General features: G+C 50.9%; 1 protein-coding gene across 3 annotated transcripts in view; it reads right to left on the reverse strand.

Moving 5' to 3' along the window:
* Nucleotides 1-20,337, reverse strand: part of LTBP2 (latent transforming growth factor beta binding protein 2) — a 95,376-nt gene that overhangs the window by 72,022 nt on the left and 3,017 nt on the right. The gene's annotated exons all lie outside the window — the stretch shown is intronic.

Raw genomic sequence — 20,337 nt, forward strand, 5'->3', positions numbered from 1 at the left:
AAGGCAGGGAGGGGCGCAGGCTGCCGGGCGGCCCCCGCAGAAGAAGGAAGAGGAGGAGGGCGGCCGGCCCCGCTCGCCGGGCTGCCAGCGAGCTCCCGCGCTCCGCAGGCAGTTCCGAGCACCTTCGCGCCTGCCTCTGGCACTGGCAGCGCCTGGAGGGGATGGAGGGTTTTATTTTTGGAAACCTCCCCCTCTGTGTCTTTTTGATGCTGACATCCCCCCTCTCCAGAGGACAGGGCTCGGCCCCCCTCCTTAGGAGAGGAGACATTCCAGCAACACCCACTTTGGCAAAGGGAAACAAACTACAACAGAGAAGCCTTAACCCCTGCCTGGCCGTGGAGACCCGGCCGCCGTCTGTCCGGAAGCCTGCGTGCAGCCCCCGCAGCCCGCCCCGCCGCCCGGCCCGCAGCGACCCGCCGGCCCCCGCCGCAGCTGGGAACGCTCAGGGAAGATGGAGCAGCCCTGGGTGTGGGGTGCACGGAGCAAGAGACACGGATGCCGGAGGAATACCGCTGCCCCTCGGCATCTGGGGACTTGCAGAGCTGCATTAGCACCACTAGCCCTCTCGCTGTTCTGGATCGCGTCTCACAGGAAAAAGGCACGGCAATGGGAAGAGCCTTAGCTGCAATCCCACCCTGGTTCCAGAGCTCTCAGATCCCCTCAACCCAATTCAGGGCTTTATACTCTTCCTTGTATAGGTCCAAGCTAGAAAAGGACCCACATAAAAGCTCCAGGTCCTTCAGCTAAGAGAGCTCTTTCAGGAGACATATTCCAGCAGCTTAGGGTAGACGTCCATCCTTCTCCCCATCTTTCTCTGCTGAGTACCAAAAGGTTGAGAGAGGGCTTGAAATGATTGCTTTGCTTCCTAGCTACTGAGAAAGACTGAGGGAAGAGTAGGAGGAGGGAGAATAGGGCAGGGGGGCACAAATCCCATTTCAACCACACATCAGCTTGGCCTTGTCCTCTGCCACAACTCTGCAGTTTTCTGCTGCTCTTGGCCATCTCAGGCAAGGACTAAATCCTCCTGGATTTACTGGAGCACAGGCACTGTCCTTTATTTGGGATGGGCTCGTTCTGGCTCACAGCAGCGTTGGTGAGCTTGGTGGGTGGCTAAAGACCTCTCACTGCATCTCTGCACTTGAGGCAGAGTAGGGCACTGCAAATGCTCCTGGGAAGGAGATGCCCACTGGTGTGCATCCCTGCAGCGGGTCCTGTGGCCAGTAATGCTTACCAACCTCTTTTCATCGTGCCAAGCTCAGGTGGACAAGAGGTGCACCTCGCTCAACATCCCAACCCTAAGCACTGCAACTGGATGTCTGTGGGAGAACACAAGGAACTCTGTGTGAGCACAGAGTGATCCTTTGGGTGTACCCTTACATTTTCCAGCAGCCCGCAGGTAGGGGCTCCTTCAGTCAGATGCTGCAGCTCAGCTACTGGGTTTAAAAGTCAAATTGATTTTATCTAATTTCTTTTGTCCCTATTGTTGCATGGGGTGACTGCAACATAGAGCACTGGCTCTGCTTCTGTGTCCGCTGCTCCCCCAGCACCCCATCCCACTGGCACTCCTCTCCCTCCAGCCTCTCTTACTGCAGGTGCTTCCTCCCCGGTCCTCACCAAGCTGTCTGCCTCCCAACAGCTTTGTGGCAGAGGGGTCTGTCCAGCTCCCCCAGTTTCTCCTCTTCAGCCTCCAGCAGTTGTGTTCCTAAAGCCTCTCCTATTTGAAATCAGTAGCTCCACCTTCCTTCTCATTACTCCTGACTTTTAGGCTCTCTCAGATCACAGCCACCCCCTTCTTGGGATGACAGCACTGCTTCCTGCCCTCCACAGTGCTGTGAAGCTGGGAAAGGAGCAGAAGCACAGGGAATGAATTGCCCTGAAAGCATGCTGGGTCTGGAGTGGAGCTGGACCGTAGCACATCCCTTCTGGCTGGGACTGGCAAGTGAGGGAGAGGGAATGTAACTTGGCAGGTGAGCAAGTGTGACCAGAACGAGGAGCTGAGTCGGTTCAAGCTTTGACCTTGGCACTGGCAGCTGGTGTACAGGGCAGCAGAAATACTGGTTTGGCACTTCCTGGGATGCAATCAGCTTGCCTATCTGCCCTATTAGGGCAAAGACATCACTTGGGCAGGGGCTTGCATGGCTGTGGATGCCATGAGTAGTGCCCAGTAACAGCCCTGACTTGTTTCTTTGTTCTGAGGAAGAAGAATGTCCTTTCCATCCTCACCTAATTACTTTCTTATGCAGCAGTGGAAAGAATGCTTGTGCCTAAACCTGAAACGAGAAAATTATCAACACCATAAACAAAGCCATAAACTAAGCAGCCAAGGGCCCAGGCAGTGCTCAAAGCTAGAGCAGGCAACACAGGAGCAGGGGGCACAAGTGGATTCCTCCTTCCTGGAGGTGCTGGGTCACCCTAGGGAAGAAGATGATTTGAAACAGCCCCAGGGGAAAACACCTTCAACAGGAGCCTGCACTCAGGACCCAACGGTGGTGGGGCTGCAGGAGCCTGTGCCTCCCTAATGGGCCTGAGGAATGACATATCCAAGCCCAACAGAGCCATCAGCAGCCCCCCGGCACCTCTTGTAGCCACCCCTGGCTGTGGTGGAGCCTGGCTCAGGGAGCTGGCATCCCTTCTTAAATCAGCTTAGCTCCGTGTTTACAGTAACCCCCCAGAGCTGGACACTGAGCTCCTTCCAGCCTCACATATGCAAACACTCCTTTGCTTTTGCAGGGATGTGCTGATGCTGTTTGATCCCACAGAAGTGCAGCAGAGCAGGGACCAGCTGAGGGCAGTGGCCCCCAACCTCTCTACCCTAGGGCTGTCTGGCACAAGGGGCTGCAGGCACAGGGGTGCCCTGTGGCTCATTTCATACTTGGCCATCCCCCAAAACAAACCCATCAGAAAAGGGGAAGGGTGGGTTGTGTGGGGAATCCTAGTGCAGGTTGGGCTTCAGCATGTGGCTCAGTGGGGGCTCAGCAGGCAAACATGAAATACCTCATTGCTCAGGAACTTGCACAGGCAGAGTGTGGATGGTTGGCCTGCTTGCTGCAGAGATCAAATCCATGCCTGGGAAGAGAGATCAGCAGTGGAGAGAAGACAGGGCAGTAAGCTGGCAAGCAAGGTTTGACAGCCCAGCCCCCATCGGCAGGGAGCACAGGGCTCCTCCAGGGAGGCAGGCTTCAGGAGGGCATCTCAAAGTGCTCTTTGATGCCTTCACTTCCCTTAATTCTCTGTGTGACCTAGGCAGCAGAGATTGCACCAGAGGAGAGGACGAGGGCAGACACTATTGCAGCACCTCTCCAAGTCTATGCTTTCAAGGGCTAGGGCACTGACCTGAGTGAGGCAGACCTGGGAGCCAGTTCAGAAAGCAAGGGGCTCATCAGACCCTTCAGAGAAGAGGAGCAAAGGTGGCCTGCCCTGATGGCATGGACCTTTTAACCTGCCCTATCTATATCAGAGAAGGTGGGGTGTTTGGGCACCTGAGCATCAAAGCCATGGGGCTAGAGGCAGGGGAGGTTAAAGTGGGCTATGACCTGGAAAGATGAGCATGAGTCGCATCTTCTTGAGTCCTCTCAAAGGACAGAGAAAAGGGCCTCTTCAAGACTGTGCTGATGGGGGGCCCACTATGCCAGGACCTCTCACACCTTCATTCCCCTACCCATTGGGTCCCCACCAGCTCTGTACAAGTCCCTTGGTGCAGTAGCACCTGGGAGCCATGCTTCCAGGGCCAGTTGGCCCCCAGATGTGGCTCTTGGCACTGGATCCCTTCAATTAATTAGCCCCTTTTCTTCCTTTTCAGAAGGGTTCCCAACCCACATGTGCTTCTTCCTCTGCTGCGAGCAGACCCCTAACGCACTGCAGATGGAACACATTCCATGGATTCAGAAGCTGCCTGCAGCTCCCGCAGAGGAAGAAGGAGTGCTCCCCCTGCTCAGGGCTGAAGGGCAGGGGAAGGTTGGCCAGCCCCACTGGCTTAAAAATCTGGGTGTGGAGCCAGCTGTGTAGAGGTACAAGTCACAGCTTCTCTGAAAAGAGCCATTTCACACCAGGAGGGAGAACATGGCTGCTCTGGGGAGCTGGATAGAGAAACAATTTTGAGGCAGCAGTGATGTCTGGAGAGGATCTCTGTAACCATGGGCATCAGAGAGGCAGGAAAAGCAGCTTCTGAATTTGCAAACACAGACAGCAAATCCTCCATGGACAGCATTCCCACCCCTTGCCTTTGCCAAGAGATACACACAGCTCAGCACACTCATGGCACCCAAGGAAACAGACATTCCCACCCAACAGATGAGCCACTCCAGCCAAACACACAACCTGGCCTTCTAGCCACCTCCACCCACTCTTGGTGCATCCCTCAGAGCTTTGGGGTACATCTTGGCCTCTCCCTGTGAGGAGGCCACCAGCAGGCAGCTGACTGTGTGGATGGTTTGTTGTCAGAAAATAGAAGAAAAACTGTTCGGCAGTTCCTAGTCGAAAGCCAAGGTTTGCTGGTTTTATTGTTCTTCTGCTTTCATTTAACCAGGACCATCTCTGAGGTGGAGGCACAAACCAGGCAATGGGGTGTCCACAACTGGACTTATTGATCGTGCTGTTGTCTAAATGTATGTCCACGCATTACCAAGGGCTGAGACCACATGCTGAAAAAGAGGTTACTAGAGGAGACAAAAACATGCTGCTAGGAAGAAGAAACCTGGAGAGCAGGACCAGATGGCAGAACCCAAGGGATGGGAGTGCAGAGTGAGGCAGAGAGGAGATTGCTGTGGGCTACTGCTGTAGAAAGGCGCTGGTTGAGCTAGCTGCAGAGCACAGCTGGTTCCTTATTTGTCCATCACACTATTTAGAGCCCCTTCGGCAACTCCTCGGGAGAAAAAAAAAACAACCCTCAGCTAGAATGTGACTCATGCAGAGCTACAGCAACTCAAGAGAACCTGTCCATTTATAATTAATGAAGTCCTGTTTGCAATGATGCAACTGCAATCTCCCTTCTCCCCAAGAGGCTGGTCTGGCCTCTCTGCTTCTTCAATACCTGTGGCTGGAACTGCATGTGGTGGGGAAAGGGGCCTGGAAACCAGGAAAACCTGAGCATGCCTGAGGAGCAGAGAGGCTGCCCTGACCAGGAAATCCATTCCATCATGCATTCTCTGCAAGAGCAAGCCTGCTCAGGACATCAACCCGATGAGGGGCTTCAATTGCTCCACTCATTAGTCATCTGTCCTCACAAAAGCAGGAAAGGAAAGGAAAGAAGGAAGCAGAACCTTTTGCCATTTTTATGGGCTGTAACCCATGAAGAGGGAATGCTCCCCTTGTGGGGAAACCAGGCAATGCCCAGGCTGTGATAAAGAAGCTCTTCCTGAGAAATTCCTCCCATGCTGAACTTCTCCACAACAAGAAGACCAGAAAAAACAAACTTGAATCAAACTTTCAATTCTACAGAGTGTTTGGGATTAAAGTAGTTTCATTTCTGCTTCTGATTCCAAAGCAATCTTCCTAAAAAGCAATGATTCATTTCCTTCAAGTTGCTATTCCTTCCTTAAGACCCTCACCAGGGCATGGGAAACTTGGACTTAAAGTCCTTCAGCCCATCAGCTTTGCATAACAAAGTGAAACCGATGATGGTCACAGAGATCCTGAAATAGGAATGACTGGCGGGGCTGATGTTACATCTGTATATTAGTTTGTTTACTCTGCCATCCTAAAATTGTGGGCTCACTCCCATCACAGGATTTTAGGTGCTTTCCTACCAGTTTGGGCATTGCAATGGCTGTGTGAGCAATGATCTCAGTTCATCACAATGCAATAATTTCAAGTGAATGTTTAATAGCTTACTAATAAGTGAATCTTAGGGAAATGCAAAAAGTGGCAATTATTAGGTGGATGTGTTAGAGCTTAAATAGTTAGTCATCACGCAATAGACTAATGCATTGACACTTTACAGTCCCATTGGGTAATTATTGGGATTAGGCTGAGTACCCAATTTCCCAGCTATGACTTCATAGGCTGGGAATTCAGCTCTCCAGTGACATCACAGCTCCAGAAGTCTCCCTCACTAGTTGCGCCAGGCTGACTCTACTGTCACCCACTGTACACACAGGTGTGGCACACAGCCTTCAGAAAGGAACCCAGGCTCTTACACTAAATAAGAATAACAATGAATGAGAGGTTAAAAAGGAAACAAATGCAAGACAACTACAGAGAAGATGAGTAAAGCCCCTTTTCATGCCACACCACATCAGGTCGTAATCTTCTGAGAAAAGCAGCTTGAGATGCAGAAGCATCCACTTCCCACCCAAACAGGAGACACACCAGGCACAGAAGTCCATAACAGGATTAAAGAGATGGCACTCGTGATTCTTCTGCCTCTCCTTGAGTTTAAAGCTCAGGACAAAAGCAGGGACAATGCAAGCCTACCCTTTCTGATGATGATTATCTTGGCCTCCATACTGAGCTCTGGCATGCATTCTCAGGCTATGCCTCTGCCTTCCCTCCCTCTCCTCTTCCCTGTTTCAGCCCATCTGAGCAGGCAAGAAAGCCTTGCACAGCTCAAGGACACAGCAGTGGCAATAGCACAAGCAGCCACCTGCCTTCTCTCAAGGCTAGCAAGCTCTGACAGCAGGGATGGCAGCCAAGGAAGGCAGCTGGCACCACGGAGGTGGGAGAGACCCTCGCCTTCCTCCCTCCCAGAGCCTGGCCCTGTGCATCCCTGAGCCAAGGGAAGCACATCCTGGAGGATGGCAGGGCTGAAGCAGGTGGGGAGCTCACAACGTTCCTGGGGAACATCCCTGCATCAGCAACATCAGGCCAGAACTGCCTGCTCTGAGGTTGTGGAAGCTAGGCTGGTCTACAGGCAGCTCCTGCTGCAGAGGAGCAGGAGGAAGGCAGACAGGGGTAGAGAGCCGGAAAGATATTTGCACAAGCCGGGAGTGCAATCTGGGAGCAGATGAAAATGAAGCAACAGCGCTAGCTAGCCTTATGCTCACTGTAGGGACAAGGGGATGCTGAAGGCTCCTCACTGAGCACAGAGCATGGCCAGAGCCACCCCAGGTGCAGGAGCAAGTGCTATCTGTGGGGGCCCCTCTCAATGCCACTTTGGTCTCTTGTTCCATGAGGATATGGGACCTTGGCTTTCCTCAGTGCCTGAGTCACCCCAGCCTTGAAATCCACTTTCAGCAAAGGCAGCTGCTCCTCTGGCAGGTGTTGCCTACCTGGTTGCTCTCAGTCAGGCTCTGTTTCCCTGCAAGCTTGGCCAGATCTGTGGGAGCTATGAAGGGTACGAACATCACTGACAAAAGCTTTAGGCTACACAAATCACCAAGAGGTCCCAGTGCAGCTAAAATCCTATGTGAGAACAAGTTTGGGGGCTTGGGGGTAGAGCGATAGGCCATCAGTGTGGATCTCATCTCTGAGCTTGCAGGCACCATGTGTAGCTAAGGTGGTGTGGTAGCTGCATCTTGTGCCCTCTCTCATCCCCACCATCCACCGGCTTCCTGCCAGCCTGCACCCAAGGCTGGCTGTCCTTCCCGCCCCAGAGAATTGGTGCCCCTCTCTGGCAGCCCACTACTGCCACCAATCTTTCCACTGGGACTGTGCTTCTCCCTAGCACAGCTATTGGAAACCAGATCCAGGCGAGTAGCAAGACACCTTCCCCAGCCCAGGGGGACACCTTTTCAGGCCAAAACTGCACGTGAAGTTTGGCCCAACAAAGCAGCTGCCCCATTTATTTCAGTTCCCGCAGCAATGCCGGCAGGGAGGTGCTCTGACCTGCAGCAGTGCCTCCCAGACCACAGAGCTGCTGGGGGGGTTGAGGCAAATCACAGAAAATACCACAGAGGCTGGTGGCCAGCTCTAGCCCTGTGTCTCCTCACCAGGACAGATCCAACCAAGCCTGATGCCCCTTAGGGATGCATCCATGTTACCCATGCAACCAGGGCAGCCTCTTCTGCGACAGCTCCAGTGCTGCTAAGCAGAGCCTGGGGGCTGAGGGATATTCCAGTTTGTCCCCTTCTTCCCTCGCAGTCTGACTCTGGGTTACTGTGAACTACAGCTGACCCACAGCTCTCTACCTCACCTGTCCCTGCCCCAGTATCCATATCCTATATGGCATCAGCCCCTTGGCCCCTGCTCAGTTCCAGCCTCCAGCTGGCTTTGGGGCCACTGTTAGAAACATTATAGCACACCTGTTCTTCAGATGAGGGTTTACAGCCAAGGCTAGCACATCTGGATTGTAAAGTAGACATTTGGAAGTTTATCAACATGTTTCCAAACAGTCTGGATATGGCAGAAACTCTGTCTCGTTGCTTTAGTGGAGGAAGCAGTTGGGCTGGAAGGATGGTTTGGTGCCCTTCTCATGCCCCATGTAGGCTGGGCTGAGCCCCCCCCCACCCCAGCCCAGAAAATGAACTGCCTCTTCCTGACATTAGTGGTCCAGGAAGCTGTGTCAGCAAGGTTCTAGGAGGGAAACTGGGAAGTGAAATCCAGTGCCCTTCCCACCCCAGAACCTGCTGATGCAGCTATACCAAGCCTAGACTACAGCCAAACATCTCCCAGAAAGCCCACATACTCAGAAAGTTGATTGGGAATCTGCACCATATGGGTTGGGTGGAGATAACTGACTCCATCAGCTTGGTCCTGTGCAAAGCTCAGCTGCCAACAGCCTGCAGGGCTTTTGCTCTCACTGAAGTCCTGATCAGCAGCAGCATCAAGCTGCCACTAATGGGTTTGTCAGCACCAAGCAGATCTAAAGGAGGAACATGGCCCACTGCCCTGAGTTGTTTCACGTGCACAGCCCCTCTAATTGTATTAGTTTCTCAGATGTGCAGCACTCACACCAGTGCTAACAACAGACCTCCCATGTAAGTGTTCAGTAACATACTCTGATTTTGGTCTCTTCTCAGTCATCCCACGCCAACAAAACACAGCTGATACTTCAGGGTGTGAGTGACACAGAGGCAAGAGACACAGACAAACTGTAAAGCTGATAGAGCAAGAGCTCTATCCCCAATGTGCAGGAGAGCTTTGGTAACATAGTGGTGGTTGCTTCCCACAAGGTCTTCAGATGGTCTGGGTCTAAGTTCACAGCAGCTGATTAACAAACTTTTCATCCCCTTCCATGTTGCCAGTTCAACTGCAGGTGAAGGCAACAGTACTGACCACCATGCTACACTCTCATCACCCCTGGAAGAGAAAGGACTCTAGTGACTCAGAGAAAGCCACTCTAGTGGCTGAGCACTGCACAAATATCTACAGGAGCTGGCAAAGGTGGCACAAAAGCAGAAATTTCTTTCAAGCTGTATCAGTCTCCTCACTTCTCTGCAATGCAGTACACTGTAAATGTATTTATACCCATTTTACAGGCTTTTGGAGGCTTGGGAAAACCTAGATTTTTCCAGCAGCTCTACCCAAGTGAATGTCTTCCCTCCCTAACCCACATGCTCTCAGTAATATTGAACTATCTCTTTAGTCACAAATTCAAAGTGGTTCCAAGCTCAAAGGATTTTAGTGGAGGAGGCTGAGAAGAGATGAGTGCGAGAAGGTCAGGGATAACACTGTACCTGTAGCAATGGAGATGCAAATACATTTCTGTAGTGCTTTGCACTCAACCAGTTTCATTGTTGTTATGCATCTGTTTTAAAAACCTGGGTGCAAAGTGGAAAAGAGACCACCACACACATACCCTCTGTGTCCATATACCTTGCTGGGCCCTCTGGCACTGGAGTGAGCCACATTACACAGAACCGAGGGACATACTGTAGGAGAAAATGCCTGAATTAATGTGAGACCTGTACACAGGCCACTGCTTAGGGAGAACAAGCAAGTTTAGCTGCTCCTACCACTGAGCACCTATAACATTGTCTGAAGTCCATGCTAGGGCCCAGTTCACTACTGGATACTTCTTCCATGGGAGAACCTTTCATGGACCTGGAGAACCTGCAAAGATGCTAGCAGCAATTCAGGGTGAGAGATATTGCAAGATATGACAGAGAAGAACAGGTTGGAAAATAAGGGAAGGAGATTCAAAATATCATTTCGATCTTCCCAAGAAAATTCCCCTCTTGAAACTGGATTTGTCAGTGGGCTTGTCTGCCCAGACCATCCCAGATGGTGTATTTTTGATAGAGAAGGCAATGTAGCTTAACATTTCTCAGTAAATTGAGCTGGTCACCTCTAAGCTCACAGGTCACTGAGTCTGCTGTCTCTTCCTCCCCCCCTAGAGCATAAATATGACCCCCACACCAGGCCCTCCCTCCCCAAGGCAGGCAGGTCCTGCTTATGACAGCCAGCGCTTTGTTTAGCAGCTCAGCCAACACTTCCTCCCCAGGGAGAGCATAACTCTGTAGAGGCAAAGGTCAAGTGTGCTCTTCCCAAAGCTGAGGATTTGCCTTTGCCACTTAATCCAGCCTGAGATCTCACAGCCAACACAGAGCTTCTCCCAGTGCTGGGAATGCAGCCTTTGTGGGCAGAGGAAGGCATGCAACTGGGGCACAGGTACAAGTGCAAACATCTGCTCTTTCCCACAAGCCTTCAGGGCACCAGCAAGAAGGCATCTAGGAAAACAAAACCCCACCAGATACTTCATCGCTATTTTGTGAAATAACCCTGCCCTCACTCCCACCAGTTCAGGCCTAACGCCAAACACCAGGTGGCTGTTGATGCCTAACTTCTACTTACTTCCACAGTTGCTTTACAGCCCTGCCTCCTATTGGGAAGAGTGGAAGTAAGCCAGCTTCACCACTGCAGTGCCCAGAGGCAGCAACTCAGATGGTTTCCAAAAGCACTCTGCTGGGCCCCAAAGTGCTCCTGTCCTGCAGGGCTCAGCCACAGCCCTGCAAGGAGTGGTGTGGGCAAGGGAGTGATGAAGTACCCTATCACTCTTGATTTCACAGTGGACACGAGGAGGAAACAGGCTCCTACTGTCCTCAGCCAGCCATGAGCCTCCCAGCCATGGCCAAGCAAGCAGGTTGTCCTGGCAGCATCCCCTGGTGCTCTCCCACATGCTCACAGACTGGTTGAGGTGGGATGGAAACTCTGGAGAGGGGTCCAGCCCCCTGCTCAGGCCAGGATGCTCAGAGAGCCATGTTCAGCTGGGTTTTTGAACTTCTCTAAGGACGGAGGCTCCACAGCCTCCCTGGGCAACCTGCTCCAGCATCCTTCACTCTGATCTGACCTCTAACACAGGTGACCATCTGCCACCTTTGCTGTAATGGGTTTGGTCGCCACCGGAGGAGGTAGAGGTGCCACTATTGGATGTGACACCCATGGACCCTCACAATGCTTTTAGCTGCACTTTCTGGCTCCAGTCCCAAGGGGCTCCCTCACCCCCAAGTTACAGAGCCTTGGTCAAGAGTCTAAGCCCAGAGCAAAACAGGGGTGTCTCCCTCATTTGCACTGACCACAGAAACACAGTGATAGCATATCCACCCCTTGCCACTTCCCCTCATTTCTTGCTTCTGTTCAAGAAGCAGGGATGGTGGGCAGGGGACATCATTTGGCAGGAAGACTTTCTTCTTTCAAAGTTGATTGCCTTCTAGATTTAGGAGGATTAACCCTATACATAAACACCAGACTCCCTCATGGCCACCTTCCCCACCATCCCTGCAGTCAACACAGATCCACAAGGATCGCAGGCCCACAAGCCTGTTTTCGCAGATCTGTACCATTTTACCTCCCAGTGTTTTCTGGTTCTCATTATCTCTGCAGAGCTGATGACACTTAAGACATTTCATTTCCCTGGAGGCTTTATCTGGCACTTCAAGTCTGACTTATGCAACACATTCTGATCACCCACACTCACCTCTAGCTTGTTAACAGACCCTTCCCTGCCCGCCAAGTTCAGCAAGCTGAACCGAGCTGAACCTCTGTACCCACCGGAGTTAAAGCCTTGGCAGTTTTCTCCTCCTATCCCTTCCCCTCTCATTCATAGATGGTCATTAATCACAGCAGCCTCTTCCCACAGGGGACCTGCCTCCACAGACCCAAACCTGCCCCTGCAGCTGCCAGGCAAATCCCAGGGGCAAACACTGAACAAGGGCAAGCTCAATTAGCACTTGTCATATAACACTACCAATGACCTTAGCCTGGTCATTAACCCCAGCTGCTGGGAGGGCATCACCAGCTTGGGGTCCCTTCCCAGCCCATCAGCATGTTTCTGGTGGGGAACACAGCCTCTTCCCCAGCTGTATGACTTCTGTTCTTGCTAGAAACCAGCTCAGAAACACAAGAATTTGGGAACTAAACAGCTCTTAACACTTATCACTGCCTGTTCCCAGAGACAAATCTAAATCCAAAGTACAGCTACAACACATGTATATCTGTTTGCAACACCTCATTGGAGGAATTAAAAAGTGACAATGATACTGTACTTGGGACACGATGACAACTGCTTCCATCCAGCCAAACAAGGCTGGTCCAGCCTACTAAATGGTGCTAGAACTTCAGGCTGGGCATGGTACCAAACATTACAGTGGAGCCCCTCTACACGGCCCCTGGACATCTTTACATTTGCAAGCCTGGCAACCTTTCCAAGCTTTTCTCCACCATCCTGCTATTTCTTTTCAGGCTGTTTCTTGCTCCTCGTCCACACTGCCTGCACAAGCTATTTTGCAGGAGGAAGGGTCATCTCTCATGAACTGTCTGCTGTGCCTAATGTGAGGTGTGGTGAGCTGCCACTGCACGGCAAACCTTTCACATCTGTATTGTACTTGGATGCATTGAGCTTGCTTATGTTATGGGAAGGGCCTGTCCTCTGTCCAAGCCAGCCACTGCCATCACGTGGAGAGGAAGGTGACAGTGCTATAACCTGGATGCCCCACACATTCCCTCCAAGACCTTTGCTGGGCTCACATCCAGCCAAGCCCACCAGGGAGGCAGATTGAATGAGGGCAGCTGGACAGGAGCCCTGCAAAGCCAGCCAGGCCTCCACATACCGGCCACTGAATTTGCATCTGAAGCCGCTAATAAATGAAGTGAAGGAAAAGTCTGGAACAGTGACCAAGTCTGTTTTGAGTCCTCACTCCAGAGGAGCTGGTGCAGCCTGGCAGGCGATATACAACTCAGCTGTCCCAAACACCATTGCTGAGCTGAAACTTCCTCCAGTGTGAGCCAAGTGTGCCGTTCTACCTCCTTGAACTCCTGCAGTCTGGTTCAATTGCAGGTAGGGAAAGGAACCTCTGCCTCCCTCTCAAATCAGACTTTATGCATGCAGGGTGCAAGGGGGGGTAGAGTCAAGAGAGCAGCTGCTCAAAGTGGTTTGCAATGATTCACCACAGCTGTACACCCCCAGCACCAAACTCGTAGGCCCCAAGACCCCAGCAACACATCACCTAGAGCACAAGGGTTCCTCAGCTCTCATTATGCCATGAGCTCCCCTCGTAACACAGGTGCCCCTTCCTACTCTGCTTGCAGAGCTGGGGCAGGCTCTCTTCCAATTGGATGCCATGCAGAGCCTCCACTGAGGTCCAGAGAAGGAAGCAGGAGGTGCTCTAAGGGGCTGGGAGAAGGGACACGGAGGCCAAGGCTTACAGGTTAGGTGGCACTGCAAGAACCCAGTACCTGTGGGTGGTGGGGTGAGAAGTATCACAGGGTCAGACTTTTCTATTGCTACAGCTTCAGAGATTGCCCTCTTTCCATCTGCCTTCCCACCATCTGCTGAGGCGACTGCAAGGGAGAGGAGGTTTGCAAGGGTCACTCTTGGGCCAAAGCAGATGGAAAGGACCTGCTGTGAGCATTTTACTAGACATGGGACAGCTGCAACATGCCCCTCAGCCCTGCTGACAGCTCACTGGATCATCCAGCGCACAGAGTACCAGGGCAAAGGAGCTGGCTCACAACTGCACACACTGCCCTGGAGCTCGCTTGCAACTAGGAAGGGTCTGCAGCTGGACAAAGGAGTGAATTAACAAGCTGTTTAAGTCCTTCACTGGAGGCCTGAACAAACAGATGCTGTCAGGAGCTGGTCTCTCCCCCTCCTGGGGATCATCCTTCAAGTCAGAGACGTTTTTCTCAGCGCTCCCTGAGGGGCAAAACCAGCAGAACCTTTGTTTGCTACACAGAGCTCCAGGGCCTTCTCCTCCCCCTGTGCCTTTGAACGCACTCCAAATTTCTCAGCTCTGCAGGCCTCCAGACCTGGCCTGCTGCAGACCTAATTACCTCCCTTGTTCATTTATGGTCTTTTGTCACTAAAGCAAGTAATTGGTGCACAGAGGCAGCAGATCCTCGTGTGTGCTCACATGGACCTGACTGCTCCCTTTGGTCTGCTGGGGAAGCCCTCTCCTGCTCACCAAGGGTGCCTGCAGTCCCTCTCTGTGGCCAGTCACTTCAAGATCATCTATGGAGAGCACACTGCCTCCATTTCCAGCAAGCTCCCCCAGTGCCCTTGCGATCAAAAGACATGAGTCTTCTCAGGACATGACACCTTTGAATTCAAGCAAGAAAGTTTGTCTGGATGATGGACCGCATCTAACCCCTTCTCCCTTGCTAGCACCAAGACAACCCTTGGGGTTTCTCATCACTCTCTGTTGCCTGCCTGTTTGCTCATGCACACGCTCATGCTCAGAAGCCTCCAGCTCAGTAGGCAGGTGCAAACACCGGGCCTGGGAGGGATGCTGCCACACTAGCTTCTCCCTGCATTGGTACTCACTCAGGTTTGCACACAGCCAGATGGATTAAGACCCCACTGCTCTTTTACCACCACTACCCCCTGTGTTCCCCCTTAGCCCTGGCACCACAAGGATGGAGTACAGCAGAGTGGCAGGGCCCTTTCACAGAGGGATAGCTGGGCAGGATTATCCCAGGGCTCCTGGACCAAACAGACAGCTCCTCAGCCTTTGGAAACTTCCCTCACCTTTGTTCCTTGGCCTTGTATGGCTGGGGGAAGGGATCTCAATGAACATGTTTGTGCTGTTCTTAATAGGGTGTTGTGTAACACAGAGGGAAGTGACTACACCGGGGACCCCAGCTGAGAACAGAGACTTTAATCCTGCTGTCCAGAGAAAACTTGGAAAAAATACCTACATCTGTTCTATTGCATTAGGCTCATGGCTCAGAGGCTGACAGCTGACCCTGGCTGCTCATAATGCCAAGGTACAGCCCCTGCCAAACAGTGCCAGGGTAAATTACCATGACTGATTAGAAAGGCAAAAGGCAGCCAGAGAAAACTAGGGAGAGAGCTCTCCTTGAGCAAAAGGGAGAAGGGCACTTCGTCTTCTCCACTGCTGCATTGGCAGAGTGGAAGGAGTAATAGTGGAAGAGAACAGGGCAGAGGATGAGATGCAGGGAGTGGGCTGAAAGTGAGAAGGCAGACAAGAAACCACAGCATCTACCTCTCCATGGGGCTCACCAAGGATGAGCTTCGGGAGACAACCCTCCCCCTCCTCGAACCTGTGCTAGGCTGAAGCCACAAAGGACAAAAGCTGCTCTTGTATCTACAAGCAGTGTTCATGGCTCAAGAAGGGCACAGGGCAGGTGTTGGCCTTGCAGAACAGTGCACAGTCTCCCTGCCATGAGTCTGCCAGTTCTAAGACATGTAAGAACATAGGTGTGGGCTCCCTGACCCAGCACCACAACACAGTTCTCTTTCAGGCTCAGGCTTCGTCATCACCCCACAACCATCCAACAGCTCAGAGAGGTGGAAAAGGAAATTACCTATCCAGGAAACAGAACAGCACTACTGAAATTTGCTAACAGCAAATACCTAGACACTCTGGAAACAAGTCAAAGACTTCTCACCATATTTGGTGGAGCTCTACACCGATACACCCACTGGGAACACGGTAGGTGCTGCACTGGGACCACAGGGCAGGATGGAGAGCCCATCCTCTGTGCAGCCCCTCTTACAGTCACAACATGCTGAGGGTGGTCCTCCCCTGACAGGAGGGGATTTTCTGAAAAGCCACTAACACCCAGTTTTGTGAAGGATATGCCTGCTCCTTACTCAAGTATTAAATTGGCTCAACCCTAAGTAGCACAACATCTATGACAGGATTAAAGCAGATTCTGCCTTCTTCTTCCTACCTAGAGCCAGCAGCTGCCAAACACTCCTTCGGGTCAGCATCCAGCACAGGACAGTGGCTAGCTTCAAGACAAGCAGAAAGCAAGCTCCTTCCTAACTCCTGTCTGTCAGAGACAGGCTTTGGCCCTGAAGCAGAAAGGTTAGTTTGCTTTACATCTTATTTAACCATGGATATTTTCACTTTCCACATGCATGTCACACTCTTTCATCTGCCCTTAGGAGGACAGGGAGGAAAGCTCATGCTTTCCTCAGTCCATCTGTGGAGCAGACAGTTTTGACTAGTCACGTGCTTGTTGCCTTTATCTGCTGGCTGTCACTTTGACCTTGTACAAAAAGACAAAGGCATCAGGAGCTGTGTGTTTCCTTCAGTCTCTTATAAACTTCTACTTCAATACCTCAACCTCCTATCAGATTCTGTTCCTCTATCCATCTCCATAGGCTACCACGTCATGCAATCTTAAACGTCCAGCACTACACTGAGCACTTAAGAGGAAGAGATCTTGCTGAGAAATTCAGCCAGAGTAGTGCCTTCTGACCCATGAACATTTCTGCACTAGAATCTAAAGATGCCTTCCTACCCTCTGCTGTTGCTGATCAACCTGGTGCCTTTTCCTCTGCTTCTTACACTGCTGGGGAGTAGATCCATAAAGGTCAGAGCCCCAGGCCTGAATTAGCTCCACAGCATCAAGTGAATTACACCTCAGTAATGTGTTTGCTATGCAGCTCCTTTGACACTCTGCCACTTTGCACTTGAACTGAAGATCAGCCTTGCTCAGGAGGAGAAACCAGAGGGGATGAAGCACAGCAGAGCCAGCTCCTGGACATTCCCGGAGCATCTTGCAAAGACACTTCCAAAAGGCTACTGACAACACTAACTGCAAAGTGTGAGGTTATCTGGCCCAAGCCATCTCTACTGAAAAACAACATGATGCAGAGTGTCCAAGGCAGGCACTGGCCTGTGCAGGGACCACTTCAGGACAGTTTCCCCCCGAGGGTGGTAAAATGATCCTTTTTCCTTCCTGTCCCTGGAGCTGCTGCACTGTTCCAGTCACCTACTGCAACTCATCCAAGCTCAGTCAACTTCCACTCCCCCAGGCTCTCTGGAAAGGTTAGTGGTGCCTGCAGTTAATTTTAAAAAAGTCCATTATGCTATAATGAATCCCAAAAAGAGAACAGCAGCTCTCTCTGTACACCAGCTCAATTCTGCATTCCTGGTCCATGCATTAAAACTTTCTCTCCTCTCACAAACTGATGACTAACCTATGTCTCAAAGCCTGAGGGAGCACATCCAATCTGTTAGTGTTACTGTTGTTTGTTCATATTAAGCACTTCTTCCTAAGCTATTTGTGCTGAGTGTCATGAGAGAGTGCTGCAGGTTAATCATACATATGTAAATCCAACTTCCTTTCATGCATTTTAAATGTGCTGCCTTTTGGAAAACAAAAGGGCAAGTGGGAGTGATGCAACAGGGACTTGTGCAAAACCAGGGGATGCTTCCTAGATGCTCACTTCTCACACACTCCTATTTGGGGATTAGAAGCACAGTAAGAGAGAATCTGCCAGCTTGTTTGCTAGACTAAGAGGTCTGCTGAACAAAAACACCCCAAAAACCACAAACCAAAACAACAAACCCAAACATCTGTAACCCAAACTGCATGATATCAAGAGAGCTGAAGTTGGCTACTCTTAAATGGGATCAGCTCAAGTCGACTACCGGTCCCCCTCTGGTGGCCAACCAGCCGCAGTCACCGTCTGACGGCAGAACAGGGCTGCCGCATGGCTACCTGTCCCTGCACCGAGGGAAGCATCTCGAGCATCCCGTAGCCAGGGCAGCACAGCTCTGCTCGGAGGGCTGTCTGGAAGCAGGGCTTCAGAGCACAGAGCTGAATCAGGGAGTGGGACACACCTGGGCACCAGGGGGGATGTCATGGAAGTCTTCGAAAACCGAGAGAATTCATTACAATAACAGCCAGCAGCTGCCCAGTCCTTCCACCTTGACAGCCTTAGGGCTATCTACAACTAAGCCCTTAATTTTTAATAGCAATGCTGTGTACCACCAGGACACCTCATCTTGAAACAGGGTCCTGTTGTGCATGGAGCTATGCAACATCTGGACACATAGAGTCCATAGGCTCTTTGAGATGGGGAATAAGATGGAGAGAAAGGACAGAAGACAGACAGGAAGTGAGCGAGAAGAAGGAAACAAGATAGCATTGGTTAGCATAGAAAATAGCAGTCAGTGAGATGCTCTCAATGGCTGAGCACAAAGGCAACCATTAAATGTCTTACTAGAAGATACCAAGGTTACATTTTTGTCCTATAATGTTTAGTTTCTGCAATGACAGCAATTGCTACCAGTGTTTTGCATGTTGTTGCCAATATAAAAGGGCCTAGGAGAGAGAAGGCTGACTACCCCTGCTGACTGCTCTAATGACAGACAAGAAGAGGCTGCCAGTTTCCCTAACTGGGGGTCTGAGTCTGTTCCGAACCAGCAAATCTGAGCTAGCCTCTATACAGCAAACCACTTCTTCAGACAAATCTGAAACCCTCAGAGCTGGTTTCATCATCCTCCAAGAGGACTGCAGGGAACTGTATTTCTTTGCATTTCTTCACCCACTGTTGTAAAAGCAGCACTATCTCATCTCAAAGCAACCTCATGCTTCAGCTACTGGAGCACAAGAAAGCCCCAAACGGCTATTCCTTCTGGAGGAGATTTCTAAAATTACTCGGAAAATTGCATGAGTTTACAGGCCTTCAGTATGATGTTAGCATAAATCCCTAAATGAAGGGACAGGTACGGGACAACATATTCACAGCTTATCAGAGAATTGCCTCGAGGGAGAGAAGAATTTGGTTTTAGCCACTGCAGAGTCACTACCCCCAAAACCACCTAAACTCACTCCAGCCTTCATGTACCTCAGAGAAAACTCTGAAGCAGCCATAGGCCAATTCCAGTTTCTCCACTGGTGCAAGAGCTCCACTTCATCTGTGTTCGTTGCAGCTTTATACCAAGACAGAGAGGCTTGGCTCTTGGCCTCACTCCCCACTTCCAACCCTGTGTACAACTGCCCACGCCTCAACATACTTTGTGGCACGCCATCCCTGCAGAAGGGTAGCTGGAAAAGACTGATCAGGAATTTTGGCTGAACTTCAGCTACAACTGGGTTTTTTTACTGCAAAAGAAGATAATAAATTATGCCTAAAAATGAACACATTCATGCAGTAACACCTCTCCTCCTACAATCAAGTTTCATGCTCTAGAAAGCAGAGATTAGGGTTTCTCATGCACTCAATGAAAAAAACCAAGGGTTTAAGAGGAAGATTCTAAAATCTCAGATTCTGCACAGTACAGCTGATGCCAAGACAGGCTAAGGTTCTGGTCAGCTTTGCTGTTTCCAGTAAGACCTTTCATAGGTCCTGTAATCGTATGTTCAGACTCTTTCTGTAATCATGTGCCAGGTCAGTCAGACACAAGATAGTAGCAGAACAGCCAAAACCATAGAAAACATAGTAATTCACTATGGGAACCAGGAGTTACAGCCTGGTTCAACTGACCAACTCAGCCATAACACTATGAAAGCAAGAAGAGATCTTATATAACCAAGCATCATTTTCCCATTTAGGTATATGAAGAAATTAATTCTCTGTAGTTCTACAATTGAGGCAAAGCAAGCTAAACAGAGGAACTGAATGCACAAAAATCCAGTTTCCCGAGCAGTGTATCTTAATACATCTCAGGTCAAGCAGCTGTGTATGGAATCAAGGATCCCAAGATATCAGGCAACTCTTTGCTATTGTTGGAGACACAAGCCGGGGCATGTAAGATTCCAGCACAAAGAGCATGGGCATGATTTCTCTCACAGCCCCAAGTCCATGCCAGGTGCCAGGAAAAATGGAGGCTGTGGAGTCAGCAACAGGTCACTGTCACCACTCCCTCTCCAAGACATCACAAGAAACTGGTGATCAGGATGGACAGTGTGGGCAGCCACATGATATCATGCATCCTGCAAAGAGAGGCAGAAACTTTAGAACTTACTTCATACTAAAGTAATCCAGCACGCTGAGCTCTCTCCTTCACACCCAAACAGATAAAGTTTCTGAAAGTTCCAGCCTCAACTTGGCCCCCCTCCCATGAGTTGTACTGGTCATGGCATGTAAAGACATGTCCACATGGCTTGCTTGTGTATCATTTTGTTCATGTCAAGTCTGCTGGCAAAGTCATCCACCTTTTAGTGCCCTGACCCCATTCCAACAGCTCTAGATTCACAACCTCTGATTTCCAGGGGACATTGGAACTTCGGTTTCTGTATTCTTCATAAGGCTCACCACTG

The sequence above is a fragment of the Manacus vitellinus genome, unplaced genomic scaffold, assembly GCF_001715985.3.
Source record: "Manacus vitellinus isolate BGI_N305 unplaced genomic scaffold, ASM171598v3 scaffold_6_pilon, whole genome shotgun sequence".
Taxonomy (NCBI): Eukaryota; Metazoa; Chordata; class Aves; order Passeriformes; family Pipridae; genus Manacus; species Manacus vitellinus.